Source organism: Puma concolor, chromosome D1 (genome assembly GCF_028749965.1).
Source record: "Puma concolor isolate L17-30 chromosome D1, mPumCon1.1.hap2, whole genome shotgun sequence".
In the NCBI taxonomy this organism is placed as follows: Eukaryota; Metazoa; Chordata; class Mammalia; order Carnivora; family Felidae; genus Puma; species Puma concolor.
The window spans coordinates 46,226,328-46,247,501 of NC_141676.1; the positions used below are offsets into that span (position 1 = coordinate 46,226,328).

General features: G+C 48.6%; 1 protein-coding gene across 8 annotated transcripts in view; it reads right to left on the reverse strand.

Moving 5' to 3' along the window:
- Positions 1 to 21,174, reverse strand: part of BMAL1 (basic helix-loop-helix ARNT like 1) — a 100,248-nt gene that overhangs the window by 57,503 nt on the left and 21,571 nt on the right. For 6 of the 8 annotated variants that reach the window (XM_086677927.1, XM_086677930.1, XM_086677928.1 and 3 more), the window contains exon 2: positions 12,703 to 12,775. The exons of 1 other annotated variant lie outside the window; for it this stretch is intronic. The gene's annotated coding sequence lies outside the window, so the exon portion shown is untranslated. Of the gene's footprint in view, positions 1 to 12,702; positions 12,776 to 13,972; positions 13,992 to 21,174 lie in introns of those variants that run through there. One more of the 8 variants, XM_086677925.1, reaches the window with a different exon arrangement.

The window sequence follows — 21,174 nt, forward strand, 5'->3', positions numbered from 1 at the left end:
CCGGCAGATGGTACTGTAGGCAGGATCCTTAGGGACCCTCTCAACCCCACAGTGTGCCAAGGATATGTAATTCTGGGGAGGGGCTACCCACTGTGACTGAGGAGTCACTAAGTCCCTGACTCCTGGGCCGGGCTCCTAGAGCACTGCGCGTGCACGGTGCCAGGCATTTCTTACAGGGCACAGGCAAAGCCGAGCACAAAGTTTTAACAGTCCAACCTATCTGCTCTCAAGTGCCCTAGAAATAAAAGCGAGGGACGGGGTGCCTGGGTGGCTCAGTCAGTTAAGCACCTGACTTCGCCTCAGGCCATGACCTCGTGATTGTGGGATGGAGCCCTGAGTTGGGCTCTGCACTGACTGTGCGGAGTCTGCGTGGGATTCTCTCTCTCTCTCTCTCTCTCTCTCTCTCTCTCTCTGTCTCTCTGCCCCCTCCCCACTTGTGCTCACTGTCTCAAAATAAACTAAAACAAAACAAAACAAAAAAAGCGAGGGGAATGGGAAACTGTATTTTGTACCAACTATTCCTGTGATCCTGGGACCCCATCAACAGGTGGGAAGCCAAGTGAGAACGCCGTGAGTGCACGGAGAGGGTCACAGAACCAGCCCTGTGAACCGAGCGGACTAGCGTGTGGCAGCCTTCTCGTTCCTCTGGGCAAGTGTTCGCTGCCCACCTACTGTGTGCGAGACACTGAACAAAGCAGCACAGGACAGGGAGAAGAAGCCCAGCGTTGAACCGTGGCTCCCCGACCAGCACATCGACCTCTCTAAGCCTAGTTTCTTCATCTGTAAAGAAGAGCCCTGTTTCACAAAGCTGTTCTGGCTACTGAGTGGGGTGACCCATGCCCCGGGTATACGGCAGTGACCCAGTCAGCACCAAATGGCCGGGAGTTTGTTCATTGCTGAGAAAGCAAAAGAGGTTTACTCATGCTGGAGAGAAAAGGAGTGGACGAAAAGGTAGCCACACCAAAGCTCTTGTAAAAACTTAGCAGGACTGAAGTAGCATCAACCCTCTGAGGATTTACCAAAGCATAAAGAAATCCTTTAAGAAATTTTGAGGTGCTGAAATATCTTAAGGCAGGGTGGGGAAAAGGAGAGGCAGAATGAAAGGAAAAAGGAAAAGAGAGAGAGAAAGGATTTGAATAGATCAGTGCATTGGTAAGAGTCAATGAAGTTAACATATATATACACGTACAAAATAATGTCATTTGATTGCTGATGGATAGAGTTGCCTATTCATTATGTATATTCTTCTCCGTCAAGCTCCTATTCAATCTTCAATACCCTACTTGCTTGATAATTTCTTCCACCACCACCACCCCCCCATTCACCTGGAGGTTAATTAATCTTCGCTCTGTTAGTTGATTCTTACAATGTACACGTTACATGGTCTCTGCTCATGGGTTCCCCTACCTAACAGTGAATTCCTGAGAGCACATGTTGTATATGATTCATCTTGGTGGCCTTCCTCTGTCCCTAGGATCCCCAGCCAGCAGCCAGCAGGTTGGAGCATCCCCAGAGGAGAACCTTCTCTCTACAGCAGGAAAAGGAGCCAGGACTCATATTTATAAGTATCCATTCTATGCTGAACATTTGAGAAGCACATTCCAAGTCTTAATTCATATATTCTTCAAAATGCCCCATGAGGGAATTATTATCCCTATTTTGTAGAAGGGAGACACTGAGGCTCAGGGAGGTGAGGTCAACAGCCAAAGTTTCATACTGCTAGTAAAAGTGATGAGGCCAGGATTTGATTCTCAGTCCATCAGACTCCAGATCCCCTTGTTTTCAGTAGACCAGCCCACCTGCATGAGTCTAGTGAAGCTGAAGGCATCCAGAAAGGATAAGTGGTCTGGACATCGAATCTCCCTGCAGGCTCATAATGAGGTTAGTGCTAAGGAGCTTTGACCAACACAGGGTAACCTGTTAGCAAAAGCCAGGCACCAGGTCAGAGGGACAGAGAGGAGGCCTCAGGAGAAGACAGAATTCTAAATTTCAGATACAGTTAACAAATGGCAAATTGACCATCTCCCCAGACCCATCCTTCTAAGGAGAAGAAGACACATTCTGGGTCAGCAGTTCTCGACCACGTGTGATCAGTTAAGTCCCCTGGTCCAGAATTCACAGATCCTTTCTAGACATTGGGGAAGCATTCAAGAACACGATCCTAAGTGTTAGCACTCCTGGGAGAAAGCTGGGGACAGAAGTGACCACAGGACATCTGGGAATGTCACTTCCTTGTCCTTTCTCCAGCCCCAGCCCTGTAAAGGAAACTTCCATGGTGCGCTGTAGGCCCAAAGCTACATCTCAGCCTCACAGGGGTCTGACTCCACTGCATTTGGAGGACCTGCGTCCAAGAGACTTTTCCTTACCAGCTGTGCAACACTCAGTAAGTCAGATCTTCTTTGGGCCTAAGTGTCCCCAGATATAAACAGGGGGAGGAGGAGAATGCCTGCTTCAAAGGGAGGTCGTAGGGACGCTATGAGAAAACACATGTGGGAAGAAACTGTCCATGTCAAACGGCGTTCAGATGTAAAGAAGGGGTGCTGGGAATCGTGGGGTACCTCACCACATCACCTGCTGCCCCCTTCCCCAAGCGTCCTGGGCTTAAGGCCCGGCACTCCCGGGTGCAGCTCCTTCAGTGCTGAGCTGGCCTCCGTACCGATGGTTCAAGGGAGAACACAGGAGCGCTGGGAGAGCTGTGGAACAGGAAGCTGTGATTTGGCCCTCCTCTTCCAAAGGCTACCGGGCACAACAACAGCCCTTAAATAAGTAGTTAACAATTGGCTACAACAGTTGAGGAACATTTTTGTCATCATGCAGGATGATAACCATCACCAAAATCAAAATATGAAAATCATTTAATTAAACCTATAGACTAAGACAAACGTATCATTTTGATGGCATATTTGTGAGTTTTTAAAGTTTTAAGTGTTTAAGCAAAAAAAAAAAAAAAAAGAAAAGAAAGAAAGAAAAGAAAAGAAAGAAAGAAAGCTAGATAATTAAAGTTATAATTGGATACTCTTGGGAGAAGCATGAATTGGTACAGCCTTTTGGGAGAGCAATTAAGCAATATTGATTCAAATTTTATTTAAAAAAATTAAAAAAAAAATTTTTTTTTAACGTTTATTTATTTTTGAGACAGAGAGAGACAAAGCATGAACGGGGGAGGGTCAGAGAGAGGGAGACACAGAATCTGAAACAGGCTCCAGGCTCTGAGCAGTCAGCACAGAGCCCGACGCGGGGCTCGAACTCACGGACCGCGAGATCTTGACCTGAGCCAAAGTCGGCCGCCCAACCGACTGAGCCACCCAGGCGCCCCTAAAAAAATTTTTTAATGTTTATTTTTGAGAGAGAGAGAGACAGAGCATGAGCAAGGGAAGGGTAGAGATACAGGGACACACAGAATCTGAAGCAGGCTCCGGGCTCTGAGCTATCAGCACAGAGCCCGATGCAGGGCTCAAACTCATGGACCGCAAGATCATGACCTGAGCTGAAGTCGGATGCTTAACCGACTGAGCCACCCAGGCGCCCCTGTATTGTTTCAAATTTTAAATTCAAACTATTTAAGTTGGAAGTCCCACTTCTTGGTGCCTATGCCACAGAAAATCTCATGTAAAAGTTCACAAGCGTGTACAACAATTCCCACATCAGCAGCCATGGCGATGGCAAAAGATCAGAACCTGGGTGTCCACCAGCACGGGAACGATTAAACAAACTTGAAATGTATCCATACCATGGAGTACGGCTGCCAAACATAAGGCACTTCTACCTGTACGTAGCGACTTGTAAAGATGACCATAAGCACTGACAGTCGGCCACTGAAAGGAGAGCTACAGGATGGTACAAATAGAGAAATTCCATTTTTACAAAACAAAAGTGAAAGTGCGTATGTTGGAGATAAGGGCAAAGGAGGTAGAAGGAACACAAGCGAATGAAAAAGTCCAGGACTATACCCAACAAAGTCTCAACTGCCCATCGGTGGAGAAGGCTGGAGGTGGAGAAGTCACGAAGACTTCCTTCCTTCATGCGAGTGCACTTTAGTGTTGTCTGAATCTGCTACAAGTGTAGACTCCTTTGTGATGACAAAAACAAACAAAAATAGCCCTCAAAGGTCATACAACGATGATAATTTTTAAAATTCCAGTGCTTGCAAGCACTCCCCTAAAGTAAGCACCCCGGGACGTAGCACAGCCTCTCCATCTCTGCCTGTGGCCACCGGCCCTGTGCACACCCCTGGGCTTGCCTAGGAAAAGACTACAGGTGGGGATCGTCTCCAGGACTGAGAATCTCAAATCCCTCAGCTATTTCAATAAGAATTCTACCAAATTACAACTATTTCAACAAGCTGGCTAATAAAAAGGACTAAGTGTCTTAGTCAAATTTTATAACATCATAAATTACTGAATTCAAGTTCACTTGTTGGCAGCCTCTCTTAAATAAGGGCCATCAAAATTGATATCCTGCATTACCCAACATTGTATGTTGACTGATTGAGTCTCCACTGAAGAGTTCTTAAAAACTGCTTAATGAGGAAATCCCACGGGGAGGAGAGACGGTGACTCCCCCAAATCCAAAACGGGCCTATGTAAAACACTACAGTCACTTGGGTTCTCATAAAATCCCAGCTTATGGGGTGAAGTAACCTTCCTATCTATGGCCAAAGTTGCTGATGAAACAAAATAATCCTAAATCAATTCAGTGTCTACGAGGTGTTGGGTTACGTTTAGGAGAGACCGCCCAGTCCGTGACCTGCAGGCCAGGTGAGCAGCTGGGCAGGGCTGGGCAAGGGTGGGTAAGGGTGAGCAGCTGGGCAGGGCTGGGCAAGCCAGAGAAGCCACTGGAGGAGGGACCGCCACTCTTCCCCAATGCCATCAGACCTCCGATTTTTCACGCAGGTTAGAAATCCAGATTTCTAGACAATATCTACCACGTGTCAAGTGTTGGCCACATATTCCAAAGTTTTACAATCTCGTGAGCACTGACAAAATACATCTGCCGGCCAGATGCAGCCCATGAATCAAGTTCTCAACCTCAGCCTGAAACTATCTACATTTTCTTAATGGGTCATCTTTGTGCAATTTAATTTTTAGAAGGATGGGAGGAGGCAGGCAAATAATATGGAACGAGAGTCAAGTGTTTGATAAGTAAGAAAATATTTCTAATGTACTTGAGGAAACAATGGTAGTTGTCTGGGTCAAATTCTGAAGAAATTGTTAAAATTTGTTGGCTATACCAGGCATGAAGCACTTGAGAGGGAGAACTTCCCAGGTCCAGAGCAAATTTCCACAATTTACTGTCAATGAATCTCCAAGAACTTACTCGACTATGTTTATCGTAGGACATTGAAAATAACAACATCAAGTACAGATGCTAGGTATCACTCAGGCATTCGGCATCCGGGAGCACCAGTGTGGGTCATGCAGCCTCTGGGCAAGATTCCAAGAGAGGCCTGACGAATCTCCCTCCAGAACCAAAACCAAACTCAACCAAGACTTAAGAGTCAACATCAGAAAACTGTGCTCATTTTTCCCAAAGCCAAAAAAGTCACAGCTATATTTGTGCTAATAACAATATCTGCACATAAACTGCAACTCACAAAGCGCTTTTCTGAAGCACTAGCTCACTCCTCGGAGCCTTTAACTGCATCGTAGACTTTGTATCTCGTCCAAAGTCGTCTTACAGTTACTGCTAATGACACTACTTTTCAAAAGCGACAGTGATAACAGATTATTTGGCATTTGCTACATGCCAGGGCTAAGCACATTTTCATTTCCCCTTCACACGAGCCTCACAGAGGTGATCACGAGGATCACCATCCCGTGCGGCAGGGGAGGAAACCGAGGCCTACAGAACTTGGGTGGGCAGTCTAAGTTACACCATCAGCAGGCACAGAGCTGAAATACTGAAGCAGGTCTGCTGGGGCCCGTGCTCTAAGCCAATCTCAATTTGCTGCTGGCAAGTGTACCCAAGGCGTGGCCAGGGTCCTTCTGCTGCTCCTCCCCCACACCCACTTTCCCTACTTGGTCAGAAGCCATTTTTTTTTATTTTTATTTTTCCCACTCAAAACTGGTATGAATCACTCCAGGCTCAGCCAGCCTGGCCCTACAGGGCCCCGGAGGCCTGGTGAGGTGCCCCTGGGGGACCGGCTTCCTCGCTGCCAGCTTAAGGAGGGTAGCCAGGCCTGCTGGGGTCTAGATGGGGCTTTCACGTCACCGCTGTCTGAATAGGGTCTGGCAAGCGGGTGCTGACAAGTCACAACAACCCTGTGAAACGGTCACTGAGGTACCAAAGAGGCGGGTGGAGGAGAGGGGAGGCGCCTGCAGCTTGGGAAAGGAGAAAATATTTATTTAGCCAACGGCTATGAAATATCTATTATTCGAGGCCCCATACCAGACCCGTGAAAGAGGGAGACACTGTCTCCAATGTGCACAAGGATAAATTATGCAAACAAAAACACGGAGCAAGAAACACACACACAGCCCGTTCATACACATATACTCACCAACACAGGTACACGTACATGCAAACTGCATCGTCCAGCAGCTGCCCTTAAGGCGGTAACCTCTGTGCTCCCTTCCCCAATTCCACAGACCCCTCAGCCCTGACGATGCCAGGTACCGCCCTGCCACAGACACCACGCCACGGCTGGTCCCCAGGGGTGCCAGAAGGACAAGGAGGGCAGGCACACAGATCACGATGGCCCTCGGTGGTCAGAGCCATCCCCAGAGTGTGTGCAGGGCCATAGGAAGGTGCTGGCTCTATCCTAAGGGGAGAACAGGGTCCACTTCCTTACAAAAGGGGGAGGAGGTGGAGAAAAAGGCAAAAGGAGTGGTCCTGGGGGTCTGAGACAAAGGCATCCCAGCGAGGCACAGACCCTCAGCACAGCGGCTCTGACATGGAAACAGGTGAGGGGTACCGGCTAAAGCGTGTGGGGGCCCTGGGGAGCCACTGTGGCCCATCTCGCCAGATGCCCGTGCTGCAGGGGGCAGGGAGAAAAAGCGGGACGTCAGGCAGGCTGTGGGGCAAGTCCGTGTGGCACACCTACCTACAGGGCAGACCCCCACAGTCCTGGGCTCACCGGGCTGCCCAGCGGAGGGGCAAACCTTCACCGATCTACAACCACACAAGTAAACGAAAACCGGCCTCTGTGGCGAGCACTGCAAATGAGCGGGAGTGCGGGCTGCGGGCACGCATGGCAGAGGGACCGCGGTGCAGGAGGGAAGGGGAAGGGCGCCAACCTGGTCAGCACATGTGGCAAACCCCCGCTCACATGTCCCGTGTTGACCTGGGCCTCAGTCCCCTCAGAGGGGGCGTGTGGGATCATAATGATGACACTTGCCGCAGCCAACACCTGCCGAGGCCCTGCCACCACGTGCCTGCCCGCCAAGCACTCTGCCTGGGCTTGCCAAACAGCCAGCGAGCCGTAAGCGGTATGTGACGAGAACGGTGATGGTGACGATCAGACCCAGGTTTCTTATCGGGGAGGTCAGCGGACGCTTCCTAGGAGGCGGCACATCAGCGGAGGTCTGAAGGCACAGAGTGGGCATGGACCAGATAAACCAAAAGGAAAATGCATCCATGCGGCGGGCAGCTTTTAAAAAGTCCCTGAGGACACCTCCGGATGAGGACAGCAGCTCCAAGTGCCAGCTGGAGCACCCTGGTCAGCAGGATGCCTCCATGGTAAGAACGGCTACTTCCTCTAGGAAGCCCTCCCAGCTTGCCGTGAGCCCCCACGCAAAAGCTGCACGTTCAGTACAATTCCCCAGGTCTGTGGCAAAACTAGGAAGTGGAGAGGACGAAACGAGCGTTGAGCCGATGGCCCCGCGTGAAAACACGAGCACGTACTGACTAGCGCCCGGGTGCGCTGTGCCCGCTCCCATGGGGAGTACAGACGCTGACCTGGCATCTGCGGGGTCTGAGCCTCTTCCTGCGCCACTCGTCGGTGTTCACCGAGGACTTTACAGGGCTCCAAGGGCAGATAAAGAAGCCCCCGGGTGTGTCCACAAAGGACTGCTAGCTTGCCCTCACCCCCTAGCCAGACAAGTATTCTCAGCTAGGTGATGGGGAAGAAAAGCTGTCAGCGGTTAGCAAGAATCGTCATTTTGGCTAATTTAGGAAATCTGGGATTCACCCGGGCTGAAGCTGGGCAGACCTCACTCCTGAGCATTCCTTGATGGGTTATTTTTCATTTTGAATTGCTGTTACTGTTCCATCGACAAGGGAGTTTTTTGAAAGTCAGGGGCAACGAATGTAAGGAAGTTACATTCCTGAGGCCCCAGCATGCCGGGAGACACAGCAGGCGGCCACACACCCACACCCAGAGCAATGCCTCCTGCACTCAAAGCTGAGGGGACAGGCGGGTGGCTCTGCCCAACGCCATGGCCGATGAACCTCCAATTTCAAGTACATCTGATCACATTCTAAGTCTGTGCAAACAGACTTTACTATCCTTACTTCAACACACACTTCCTGAGCCGGATGTACTATGCTGGTACTGAGAACCAAGAGTGTGTGTGTGTGTGTGTGTGTGTGTATGTGTGTGTGTGTGTGTGTGTGTGTGTGTGTACACGCGCACACGCATGTGTGGTCCCCACCCTTAAGGAGCTCAGTTTACTGAGCATAACAAGTAGTAAATCAACAGTGTGCTGATAAGCACTTTGGAAGAGAGAAATGCAGGGTGTTGTGGGAGACAGGAGGAAGGTCGTCCCCAGGTCACAGTGAGGAGCAACGGGGGAAGGAAGGTGTCCGGAAGACTGGAAACCTGAACTGAGCTACTGAAATGGGGAGCAGGGCGCAGGTCATTCCCCAGAGGGCCCAGAGGTGATGGCTGGTGGGAGGCTGGGCCGAGGTTAGAAATACATGAGGAATGTGCCCACAGGCCAGATCATGAAAGCCTGCAGGCCTACCAAGGAGCTTAGGTTTTATCCTGCAAGCAATAAGCAGCCCTTGGAGAGCTTTAAGCAGAAGAAAGCCATGATCAGATGTGTGAGTTATAAACATCATGCTGATAAGGAGTGTGGGGGTGGAATGAGGGAGGACAAAAATGGACACAGGAAGAGCAATTAAGAGGCTTTTGAAAGAAATCCAAATGATGAGTCCTAAGGGAAGGAGTAGGGAGGGAAGAGAAGGGAGTGGACAAGTGAGAAGGCACCCTCTTTACTAGGATGGTCACCCACAGAACAGGACAGCGGAGGGAAAGGACAAAGCCAGGGACGACTCGTGAAGGAGACGCAACTTGGGGCTGCAGTCCCAGGCACGGCAGGTGACACAGGGAGACAGACGCACCTGGCCGCGGGGCAGGGATGGGCCCGAGGTGCCCGCGGGCAGTGGACAGCAGCCAGCAGCGCAGCCTAGGAGGAGGTTCTGTGCTGGATATGTAGTTCTGGATCACTGCAGGGTAGAAAGGAGCACTGCACAGGCTCCGCCGGGGAGAATCCTCGCGGTGATGAGAAAGGGACCAAGCAAAACCCTACCAAGCTAAGGACAAAAGAAAGAACACTAGCAAAGCAGGCTGTGGAGGCAAGGGCTTTGGGGCTGGAGGAGAACCTGGAGAGGCAGGCGAGGCAAGGCGAGGCGAGGGAGCACCTCCCGAGGAGGGGAAGAGACAGTTCAGAGGCCACAGACGAGGGGCCGGAAAAGGGAGTCCTCACTGATGGAAGCGGTTAGGTGTTAGCAGCCACGGCCCAGCAAAAGAATTTAGGAGTGTTAACAGTTCAGCTGACGTCTGTAGAAGTCTCAAACAGAATTATGACTTTTCCCCCAACAGCCTCACTGTCTTGCTTCATTTCTTGGTGGGGCCTTCCGATGACCCTAACTAAACTGTTGGCCACCCTCTCCCTTTATTTTACTTCAGGGCGTGATCACGCCTGCCTGACCTTACACGCCACGTCTCATACCTTTATTCTGTCTGTCTCCCCTACTAGAAACATCTTCTCAGGAGTAGCCTCATGAGGACAAGAGGCCGTGTCACCTCTACAGCCACGGTGCCAAGAGTCAGTGCCTGGCACACAGAGGTTAAGCACCTTGTCCCAAGCCTCTTGGCTCATTACAAACAGCAAATATTCACTGAGCACTAGGACATGCCCAAGCCATGATAGATGCTGGGGGTGTGGGGGGAAACACCCGGCCCTCAAAGCTTAAAGTGGAAGGTGAGCAGAGACAAATACCAAATATTTAAACAAAAAGTCAATTATAATTGCCGCAGAGCTAGGGCTGAAATCTGTCATGCCTTCCAGTGATATTTCCTTTCCAAGCCCACGACTGTCAACCTTCTCCAAGTTCCTCCAACCCAGGAAATTTTTACCTGGGGAAACAGTTAAAGCTATTAAGGTTTGGTCTTGATTTCTTGCAGAGATCCCACACTTCCTCCACCCTTTCACCAGACTCCTAGGAAGTGGAAACACCCACACTAGGCTCTGAATATTTAACCCGCATAGCTCAGTCCGTCCCTAGTCCTTCTACATAAGTGGGAGGAGTAATTCCAGACTCAGGTGAGAGAAAACAGGAAGCAGAGTCACCCGGGGGTCAGATCTGGGTTCAAATCTCCTGTAACCTTGGGCAGGTTACTCAGCCTCTTTATGATCTGATTTCCTCACTACTGACGTGAGAAAACGAACTCCCCGTGTTGGAGGCTGTTGCAGAGAGGACCTAAAACGACACCTGTAGAGCACCAGCACCGTGCTGGGGACCTACTGAGGGCTCCATAAATGGTGGCTCTGAACCACTTACACCTGCTGCTTTTGTGCCCAGATCTCAAACTGCTACATTCACACAAACCAAGCCAAATGTGACTTAGAATCCAAACCAAAGAACGTACACTCAAAATGCTCAGAGCACAAATTGATAACCTGGCCGGATGACCTGAGGACGTATCTCCAACTCCCATACATGGGCCGACCCTCCAGTAAGACGTCTCATTTGAGTCTCCTGGTCTACCCTCTCTTCCCCTCCATTGTGGCAAATGCAACTCTTTCGCCGACAGATCGCATCTTGTCTTCTGGCAGGAGTCCAGACATGGGCTGGGTTCCGTGTGCAAGCTGCGGCACAGCCATGAGCACCACGCCTCCAAGGGCACATACGAACACAGTCACCAGCCCAGGGTGCACACAAACCCCCAAGCACCGCTTGGCTCCAGAGAAGGAAAAGAGCACCGGTCGCAGCATGTTGTGCCTGCCTCAGAGCTAAAGAAAAGGTAACTGCGACATGCAAATGTGTACTCCCTTTTTTTAAGGCCCACACTCTCTATGGGTGGTCTATTTTCCTAGTGTCTTCGATTCTTTATCCCTCATTTATGTCCAACCCTGTGCAGCCTGGAGCCCTCATCCCCCATTCTCCTCCTGTGGCATCCTGTTCCTCAAGGCCACCTGTAACCAACGTGTCACCAAGTCAGCAGCCTTCCTTCAACTTCCTTCTCCATGGTCCCTGCTTGCCCCCTTCTCTTCCCTTCCTGGGACTCTCTCCTCCTTGGCCTTTGGTTCTCTTCTACCTTTTTCTTCCATCTGGAATTATGCACATTCCCCAAGGCTCAGCTCTCCGCTCATCATGGGGAGAACTCATTTAATCCTACGGCCTCCCTTCCACACCTCCAGACCAAACCCTCTCAGTCCCAGCTTCAGCCCTGAACTTCCAACTGTCTACGGGACATTTCCTGTGGATGAACCACTGTCATCCTGAATTCAGTGTATCTAAAACCAGATGCACCAACTACCCCTCTCAGTCTCCAATGTCTACATGTGCCAATGATGCCACTGTGAACCACCAAGTTTAAACTTCCATTTTCTTTGGCTCCTGTTCTTAAAGTCTAAGAAGACTGTAAATCCTATGGATCTCCCTTTGCAATAGCTCTTCTATTGGTCCTTTGCCCCTGTTTTCACCACTGTTAACCACATGCCATCAGGCGCAGATTGCTGCTGTTCCTTTGAACAAGCCCCATGCCTCCTGTCCAGCTATAAGAAGAACGGTCCTAGCGTGTCGCTTCTGCCGTTTCACTTCTTTTCCCAAAATAACCTCAATGGCTTCCCACTGCCTCCAGGACAAAGTCCAAGTGCCTTAGCCTGACATTCAGGGTTCAGAGAAGGAGTCTGCAAACAACAGCCCACAGGCCAAATCCTACCTACCACCTGTTTTTGTAAATAAAGCTTTACTGGGACCCAGCAGTGCCCATTCATTCATAGCTGCTTTCATGCTACAACAGCAGAGCGGAGTAGCTGTGATAGAGACCGCATGGCCTATGAAGTCAAAAATATTTACCGTCTGACCTTTTACAGAAGAAGTTTGCTGACCCTGGTCTAGAACAATCACCTCTTGCCAAAGGTCTGGCCCATGACTCCTCTGAAGCTCTTGCTCCTGTGGGTCTGTTGCTGAGCCCACTGTCTTTGTGTCTTACGCCCACTTTCTCAAACCCGAAAACCGTATTTCACTCTTCTCTGGATTTTTCCTTCAAAACCCAGCCAAAGCCCGCCCTGCCATGAGCCTGGGTGCCATGAGCCTTACACCTCCTGGATGCCTCTCCAGAGCATCTACTTCATAAACCTACAGTGAAATTTCACTTCTCCTGTGGATCCCTTCTGCCTGTACTACAGGCTTCTCTAGAGTCTAGGCTTGGTAACCTCCACAGAGCTGTGCCAATGATAACTTTCTTGCCCTTTATTCCAAATACCGATCCTCAACAGCATAATTTGGTAAGAAGGCATCAAACAAACTTACCAGTGAAGGCCTAGGATTCCACATTTGAAAAGTTAAGCTTGGGTCCAAATGCGTGCACTCTAGCCAGCACCACCTAAAGCCAACGAAATAAGAATTCAGCTTAAGAGAGGCTATTTATACACCGTCTTTCAATTTACAGCCCCCAATAAGTTTTGATTTACCATCCTCTCAGGATGCCCATTTCTGTTACTTTGCCCAGAAAATTGTGCTCATTTTTCAAATCCACTGGACAGTCTTTCCCTAAGAAGCCTCCCCAGTGTCCCCAGCAAGCCGGGCACCTCCCCCTCTCAGTTCCCATGGAACTCTCCCATGGCGAGACATTTATGGCAACACGTGACACATGGGAGCATAATTTCTTATTTAGGAATGGGGGTCCCTAGAGTCTAGGCTTTTCAAGAGAAGAGGCCTGTTAAATTTACCCCTACTCTCACCCCACTGCCTAGAACACTGTGGGCATTTAGGTAGTCTTCAATAAATATTTGTAAAAATGTGAGGAAAAACAACCCACTTAATTCATTACCACATGCCTGGGTATTGAAAATTCTGCTTGATCACAATTTTCCCTATAGAAAGGCATGCCTCAATCCCACTGCTTTTAATAAGCAATGGCTTAACAGGAAGGATTCATGAGATTAATGGTCTAAATGCACACCTTTGGAATGACACTCCCCTGGGCAGAGAGCCTTCAGAGGCTTCCAGAATCTAAGAAGGCAAGCCCAACTCCGAAGCAGGCTGCCAGGCCTGCACGAACTGGCCCAGCCTGAGTCCACAGCCTCAGCTCGAGTGGCCTCCCCCACTGACCCCACAATCCAGACAAACAGGCCTGATAGCAGGCCTTCTCTGTATTCCCTCCAGCTGGAGGTCCTTCTTCCCTTCCCTCCAAATTATCTCCTATTGAAATGCCATCCATTTCAAACACTATGTCCCAGACCAAGTTCATGATGGGGCCAATAAGTTGTTTTTTTTTCTCTCTCTCTCTCTCATTTGTGTGTGTGTGTGTGTGTGTGTGTGTTAAAACATACATAACAGAAAATTTATAATCTTAACCATTTTCAGGTATATGGCTCAGTGGTATTAACACGTTTGTGTTACTGTGTAACCATTACCACCATCCGTCTCCAGAACTCTTTTCCACAAAACTGAAACTCTATACCCATTAAATGATGACTCCACGTTCTCCCTTTCCCCCAACCCTTACTCCCAGTCTCTGAAACCCGGTATATTTTTGTGAAATGAATAAATGCTGGATAAAGACATGAATGAATCTGACCTCAACCCTCCTCACAAAAGCCAGAAGGGCTGTCCCATAGCACTAGACGCCCATGGCACTGTCTTCATCGTTCTTGGATTTCTTTCAATCTACAGCAATCCTGTTTTGCACAACTGTGTTCTTCTTCAGTGGGCAAACTGTGACTTCTTTTGAGAGGTTAAGCTCTGGTCCAGAACATGCACTTGGCCTGTCCTCCATGTTGCCAGACCCAACGGGCAAGCCTTAGTCTTTGTCTTATAGCTCTTGATATCAGTAAACCATTCCCTCTTGCTTGACGACTCCTTTCACTTGGCTTCTAGGACAGCACTCTTGTTTTCTGCCTGCTGTTTCTCACTGGCTGTTCTTTCCTTTTGCTGGTTTTTCCTTCTCTCCTTGCCTCTCAATGTCAGAGTGTCCCGGGGCTCAGGCCTCATTCTCATCTCTTCTCTGTATGCCTTCAGTCACCCCTCGGTGATTTCGCCTAATGTCAGGGATTCAGATACCATTTGTATGCTGAGGATGCCCAGATTTTTCTCCAAGCCCGGATCTTTCCTTTAACTCCTGACTGGTAGGATATATCCAACTGCCCGCTTCAAGTAAGATGTCAAATAGGAGCTCTGTGTAAGTCATGTTCAATGTCCCAAACTTAACATGTCCAGTGCCGACCCCTGGCCTTCCCCCAGACCTGCTCCTCCAAGTGTTCCCCATATCAGGCTAAAGACAACGTTCGTCAGGTTGCCCAGGCCAAAACGTTTATAGAGTCATTCTTGTCTCCTCTCTCTTGCTCCATATCCAATCCTCACCAAAATTGGTTTGTACTTCAAAATACATTCAGAACATGACCATTTCTCACCCCCTCCACCATTACCAACATAGCTGATTACAACAGCCCCTGCACAGGTGTGCCTGCCCCCCACCCCTCCCCTGGGCTTTGGCTCTTGGTAACACACTCCTCCCTCCATCCACAGTCTATTCCCAGTACAGGAGGGAACTGGTCACAACATAAGTCAGAACAGGTCATTTCTTTGCTTAAAATCCTGAAAAGCCTTCCTGGCAAGGCCAATGCCAAGGAGATGAATGTTTATAAAGTAGACCTGCAGGCCCAGGGGCAGGCATGGGGGGAGGAAAGGTCTTCGGGCCAGGGCCCAGCTCCCATCCATCTGTCAAATGGCAGTCCTGGCTGTGGCTCCTATTATCTGATTGCAAAAAGAAAGGAAACTTTAAAGGGAGACAAATACAATCAGTCAGCTTCCTTTTCCAGTCGAGGCACCACAAAAAGCCAACAGCACTCACATTTCTCAAGAAGCACATAAGATATGTCAAGTCTGCTACCACTTAATAACTGGTTTCCAAAGATAAATCTAGCCTTCTGGAGAATAGTTATTACCCCCCCTTGGTGGTGGTGGTGGGGGGATCCTCCTTAAGCCCCTCTTTTTCTTGCCTCCTCCAGCTGGTCACCAAGCCCTGGTTGCCTCATTGTCTCTAGACTTTCTCCCACTCCTCTTTACCGGTGGGGCGGCTGGAGGTGAAGTCCAAATGACACAACTAAGGGCTTTAATTGGCTCAGGTCTCTTCGGCTCTCCTTAGAGCTACAGTGGCAACCTTCTAACCTCTACTCATTTATTTCCAACCACAAACCCAAACACAGTGTCTGTAATGACTTTTAATAAAACCTAAATATGATCAAGTCCTCTGTTTAAAACTCCCCAAAGAGTTCCTACCTTGTTGTACCATAAATTCTTCAAAACATAGTACAGTAAACAATGCTAAAGACTCTTTTTTTATTTTCCATAGATGCTTTTCTTCTGCCTTCTTAAAAAAGACCATGAAGGCCCCAACAAGGGTGGGCAAATGGTCCAGCCCGATTAGACTACTCCACTCCCTGGCTGCAATGACAGGCACAACATCCAACCTAAGCCAGGCAGAGACTTGCTCTAGAACTGACATATAGATGCAGAGAAAGGAGTTGTCCCTTCACTGCAATTGCTGGACTGGGTCTGTCAGCAGTGGTGCCCCCACGAGGAGCACGGTCCATCTGCAGTAGGAAAGACTGATGCCAACATACAAAGAATAGCAGACAGGGAGCCAGACGGCAGCATCAACTCCCATTCTGGAACCCCTTCCTTTTGTGAACTCCTGTAGCATCCTGACCGACTACGGAACCAGTAACTCCCCGTTTATGCCTCCACTAGCAGGAGTCCCAACAGGCACATCATATAAATTTCCCATATCTGTGTTTTTCCCATATCTGTTTTTTCTCTTTGCCTGGAATGTGTGCTCCTTGGATTTTTACACAGCAGCCAGACCTTTAACGCTATGGAGGCTTCCCTGAAGGACAGCACAGTTAGTCCAGTCTTCCAGATGTGCTCTAAAATGCCTGGAAGGCACCCGTTCTGTTGCATCATAGACTCCTCCTGGTCTTCCCAGCCTTAGCTGGTTGCCCAAGCTAGAATCCTCATTCTCAACTTGGTCTCCTCACACTTCCTCGTTGCCATGTGGACTTTCCTCTTCTTGCTTTCTGTCCTACCACCCCCCTCCTTGTCTTCTCCTCACTGCACTCCAGCCACCCTGGCCATCTTTACCCTGCTGTTCCTATGCCCGAATGCTCTTTCCCCAGTTAAACACACAACTCACTTCTTCACTTCATTCGCTACAGTATACACTATGGTACGAGTTCACAAAAGCCCATTTCTTTTTTCTTGGGGGCACATGGCTAGACTCTATTTCCCAACAGCCCCTTGTAGTTAGAAGTAAACATGTGACTGAGTTCTCACCAAAGGGTGGGACAGATGTGTGCTCCTTCCAGACTGGCCCATAAAAAGTTCTCCACAAGGGGCATATGGGTGCCTTAGTCAATTAAGCATCAGACTCTTGATTTCGGCTCAGGCCATGACCTTGCAGTTCGTGAGGTGGAGCCCCACATTGGGCTCTACACTTATAGTGCAGAGCCTGCTTGGGATTCTCTCTCTCTCTCTCTCTCTCAAGATAAATAAACATTAAAAAAAATTTAATAAAAATACAAAAACTTCCCCACAAGACCATCTCTCTTCTTATTCATCCTCCAGCTGAATGGAAAGCAATCTGAGGGCCTTAAAGAGGGCAGAGCCATAAGATATAAGGAATGTGGGTCCCTCGGTAACCACAAAGAAGGAGCAGCCAAACTGGAATTTTTCTGTACAAGAAATAATGTTTTCTTGGGTCGATAACACTGAGATTCAGGGGTTTGTTTGCTACTTAACCTAACAGCTTGGTCTCCTTCTCAACGAGACCTTCTCTGACTACTCTAAAATTCTCCTAACACTTCTTAGCCAACCTCCTTGCTTTATTTTTCACCATAATCTTATTACCATATTGGATAATGTGTATTTTATTATTTTGTTTTCTATCCCCCCAAATCTGAATGTGAACTAAAGGCAGGAAATTTTTGCTTTTTATTTTTTCCTTTGCTGTATCCCCTGGGTCTAGAACAGTGCTGGCCATGTTATGAACAATCACTTATTGTTGAATGACTGACTGAATGAATGAATGAATGAATGAAGTACATGGGCTCCAAGGTCAGGAGGGCCTGGGTTGAGGCCCAGATCTGCCATTTATTACCTGTGCAACCTGGGGCAAGATACTCTACCTCTTTAATACTCATTTTCTTCATCTGTAAAATGGCGGAAGTAACAGCACTTTCTTTATCGAGACCGGGAATAATTAAGATCGTGAACATAAATCCCTACATAAATCCCTCAGTACAGTGCCTAATAACAGCTCAGGTTCCATAAATGCTAATTGCTGTTGTTATCAACTCAAGGCCAGAGGACAAGACTGGGTGTTAGGCCCTAGCAAGGTCATCGGGAGAGCCATACTTTGCAGCAGAAGTTGAATGGATATTTAAATGCACAAACTCTTCTGGAAGAAATCGTGACAAACACCTAGGAAGTGAGATTTAAGAACTGCCTAAAAGATCCCAGTAAATTGCCAACGATCAGAAAAACATGACAACTGGTGTCAGGGGTGATGAAAAGCGTGCACACAGTCTGCAGAAAAGTGCTACTATGGAAAGAACGCCACCCAAATGATGAGAGATCACTTTGTACCTTTTAAGAAACAATTTTCACAGCAAAGCTCCAGAAAAGAGAGGCCCCTTGCATCATGGGGACAAGGTAATAAGGTTATAAAAATGGAACTCAAATAAACCACACACAGGGCCCACATGGGCCCAATTTCCTAGGAAAAATAGCAATTGCTACAGCATTCAGATAAGGGAGTCACGCTTGGGCCTCGGCATAGAAAACAGCTTTCAGACATCATTAGGCTGCAGAAGAGCCACCGGGTTTACCAAATTAGCAATGCCAGCTCTCATCTGCCCCTCTCTGTCATGTTCATCTCTTCCTACCCACACGAGGACACGGCTAATGATACCCAAAGCCTGTGCCTGCTTCGCCATCTTCAAAATAGAGAACCCTCCAGAATGAACAGCACGGTGCAGTCTCCAGAGGCCCGCCCGTGGAGACCTTGGATCAGACCTGCTCTTAGATCTCACCTCGTGGAACTCTGCAGTGCTGGGCCTTGTAGACAAAGCATCACCCCACCCCACCCCCACCGCCCCAAGAAGCTCTTTCTTCCTGTGGCCCCTCGGCTCTCAGCAAACTCCCCCATCCCCACCCTATAATCCCTTTCATCTCCACTCTGACCCCTCTCCCACCTCGGTACCCCTAATCACTGGCACTCCAAGCCTCTGGTTCTAGTGTCTGTTCTCCCCCTATATCAGAGGCGTGGCAGCTTTGTGGTTAGGAACAGAGATTCTGGAGCCAAACCAACTGGGTCTGATCTTGGCTCTACAGCAGGACGATCTTGGGCAGTTGATGAGTTACTTTATGTCTATTTCTTCATCTGTAAAATGGAGGCAATGGTAGCGCCCCCCCTTGGGTCACTGTAGGGATTAGATGAGTTAATATACAGGAAGTGCTTAGACCCAAGCCTGGCATCTGATACACGCCCTAAAGCAACACTGCTTCAGCCAAACCCCAAACATATCCCCATGTCCTTCCACCTCCATTTCCTCTGTCAGCCTTTTTGTTTTGCTGGGACTGTCCAGTCGCATCTCAGCCAGTCCTTTCTAGTGCTGACAACAGCAACTCCCCCCCCCACCCCCCCTCACCCCCGCCCATAACACCTTTCTTGACACCCCCCGTCCCCGCCCTAGCCTCCCGAGGAGATGGAATCCCTCTCTCTTCTCTAACAGAGTAGAGCTGACTGCCCCAGGACTCTCTTCTTAGTCTCCAGTGAAGGACCACCAATTTTAGACTTGTTTTGTCCTTCCCACTCCCAGTTCGTAGGCTCCTCAGAAACAAGGGGGCACTGGGTGTTTTCTTCCGCAGTTTTTATTCCCGGCAGCTCAGCTGACATTTGCCGGTTGAAATGGTCCACGTAATCAACAACCAGAGACTGAAACAGCAACGACAGATCATCTGGGCAGAGGAAGCCTTCCCCGTCACCCCAAAGCCACATGGATTCCAGGCTAAAAAGAACACTCAGAACCAAGTCATTGACACTGGTTTGTTGGTTTCATTCTGGTTATTTCCTTATGACCAACAAAAAACCAAACTGTTTCAGCAAGTTTGCAACCTGCTTCCACTTGGCTCCACAGCAGGATGGTCTTGGACGATCTTAGCTTCCACTGCTGGGAGCACTTCCTGACAGGCTCATTCTGGTTTAAGGAGACATTGGAGGTTTTTTCCCCCCTCAAAAATCCCATTTACTTTTTCTTGCTTTAGGGCATTTCTTTTTTTTTTCTTTTTTTATATCATTTATTGTCAAACTGGCTTCCCTACAACACCCAGTGCTCATCCCAACAGGTGTAGGGGATTTCTTAAAAACATCGTGAACAAGGGATCACTGTTTATTCCACTGTTTTAATCAAAGCATCAAAAATATAGGGATACAGAATTCCTCAATTTGAGCAGATAAATTACTCCTTAAGAGAGTATACTGGCTCACCTCTACACTTAGGAACAAACAACAAGTCATGTATTACTTGTAAATACACAGCCTTTCACTTATATCTCATTTCACATTACTGTTACCCTGCTTCTTCATTCGTGGAAAATACAACAAAAACATTCCTAGCATTTAAAGTAAATTTTAAATATATCTTCACGACATTTTTCTTGAAAAAAGAAATTCTGATTCTCTGTGTGATCTTGGGCCATTGCCATTAGCTAGATAAATGCCAACGTAATAAAATCATTCTGCAATACACAAAGATGGCCAATGTAGCATTAGCTGAAAGAACAAAAATTAAAAGCAAGTGAAATGCCCCATAACAAACTCATGGCTTATTGAAGGCACTCCCTCAATAGAATATTATGCAGCCATCTTAAAAAAAATTTTTTTTTCAACGTTTTTTATTTTATTTTTTGGGACAGAGAAAGACAGAGCATGAACGGGGGAGGGGCAGAAAGAGAGGGAGACACAGAATCAGAAACTGGCTCCAGGCTCTGAGCCATCAGCCCAGAGCCTGACGCGGGGCTCGAACTCACGGACCGTGAGATGGTGACCTGGCTGAAGTCGGAGGCTTAACCGACTGTGCCACCCAGGCGCCCCTATGTGGCCATCTTAAATGAGCATGATCAAAACTAGGGAGCCACATGGAATGGGCTGAGGATATAATCTTAGGAGTAAACGGAAGGCAGATATGTGAGCATATGTGCTGAAACCATCAGGGTTGCCCTGGTTGGGCAGATCAGGCCCGGTGTTTGAAATCAGTTGCAAAGGGGGCGCCTGGGTGGTTCAGTCGGTTAAGCGTCCGACCAGCTCAGGTCACGATCTTGCAGTCCATGAGTTCGAGTCCCGTGTCAGGCTCTGGGCTGATGGCTCAGAGCCTGGAGCCTGCTTCGGATTCTGTGTCTCCCTCTCTCTCTGCTCCTCCCCTGTTCATGCTCTGTCTCTCTCTGTCTCAAAAATAAATAAACGTTAAAAAAAAAAAAAAAAGAAATCAGATGCAAAGGAAAGGAGGAGAAAGCTAAGAGGAGATCTCACGCAACAAGGCCAGAGGGAATGATGGTAGCTGTGTGAGAATGAGGCCCCTAGGCACAGGGCAGGGGCCATGTTTAGGAGAGCAGAATCAGAAAATGGGACGGCTTCCCGAAGCCAAGGTCATTTCAGCAATTCCATCCCAAAGTAGGCAAGGGGGATGGGAAGAGAACCCTCACTAGTTTTGCAGAATGAATCAA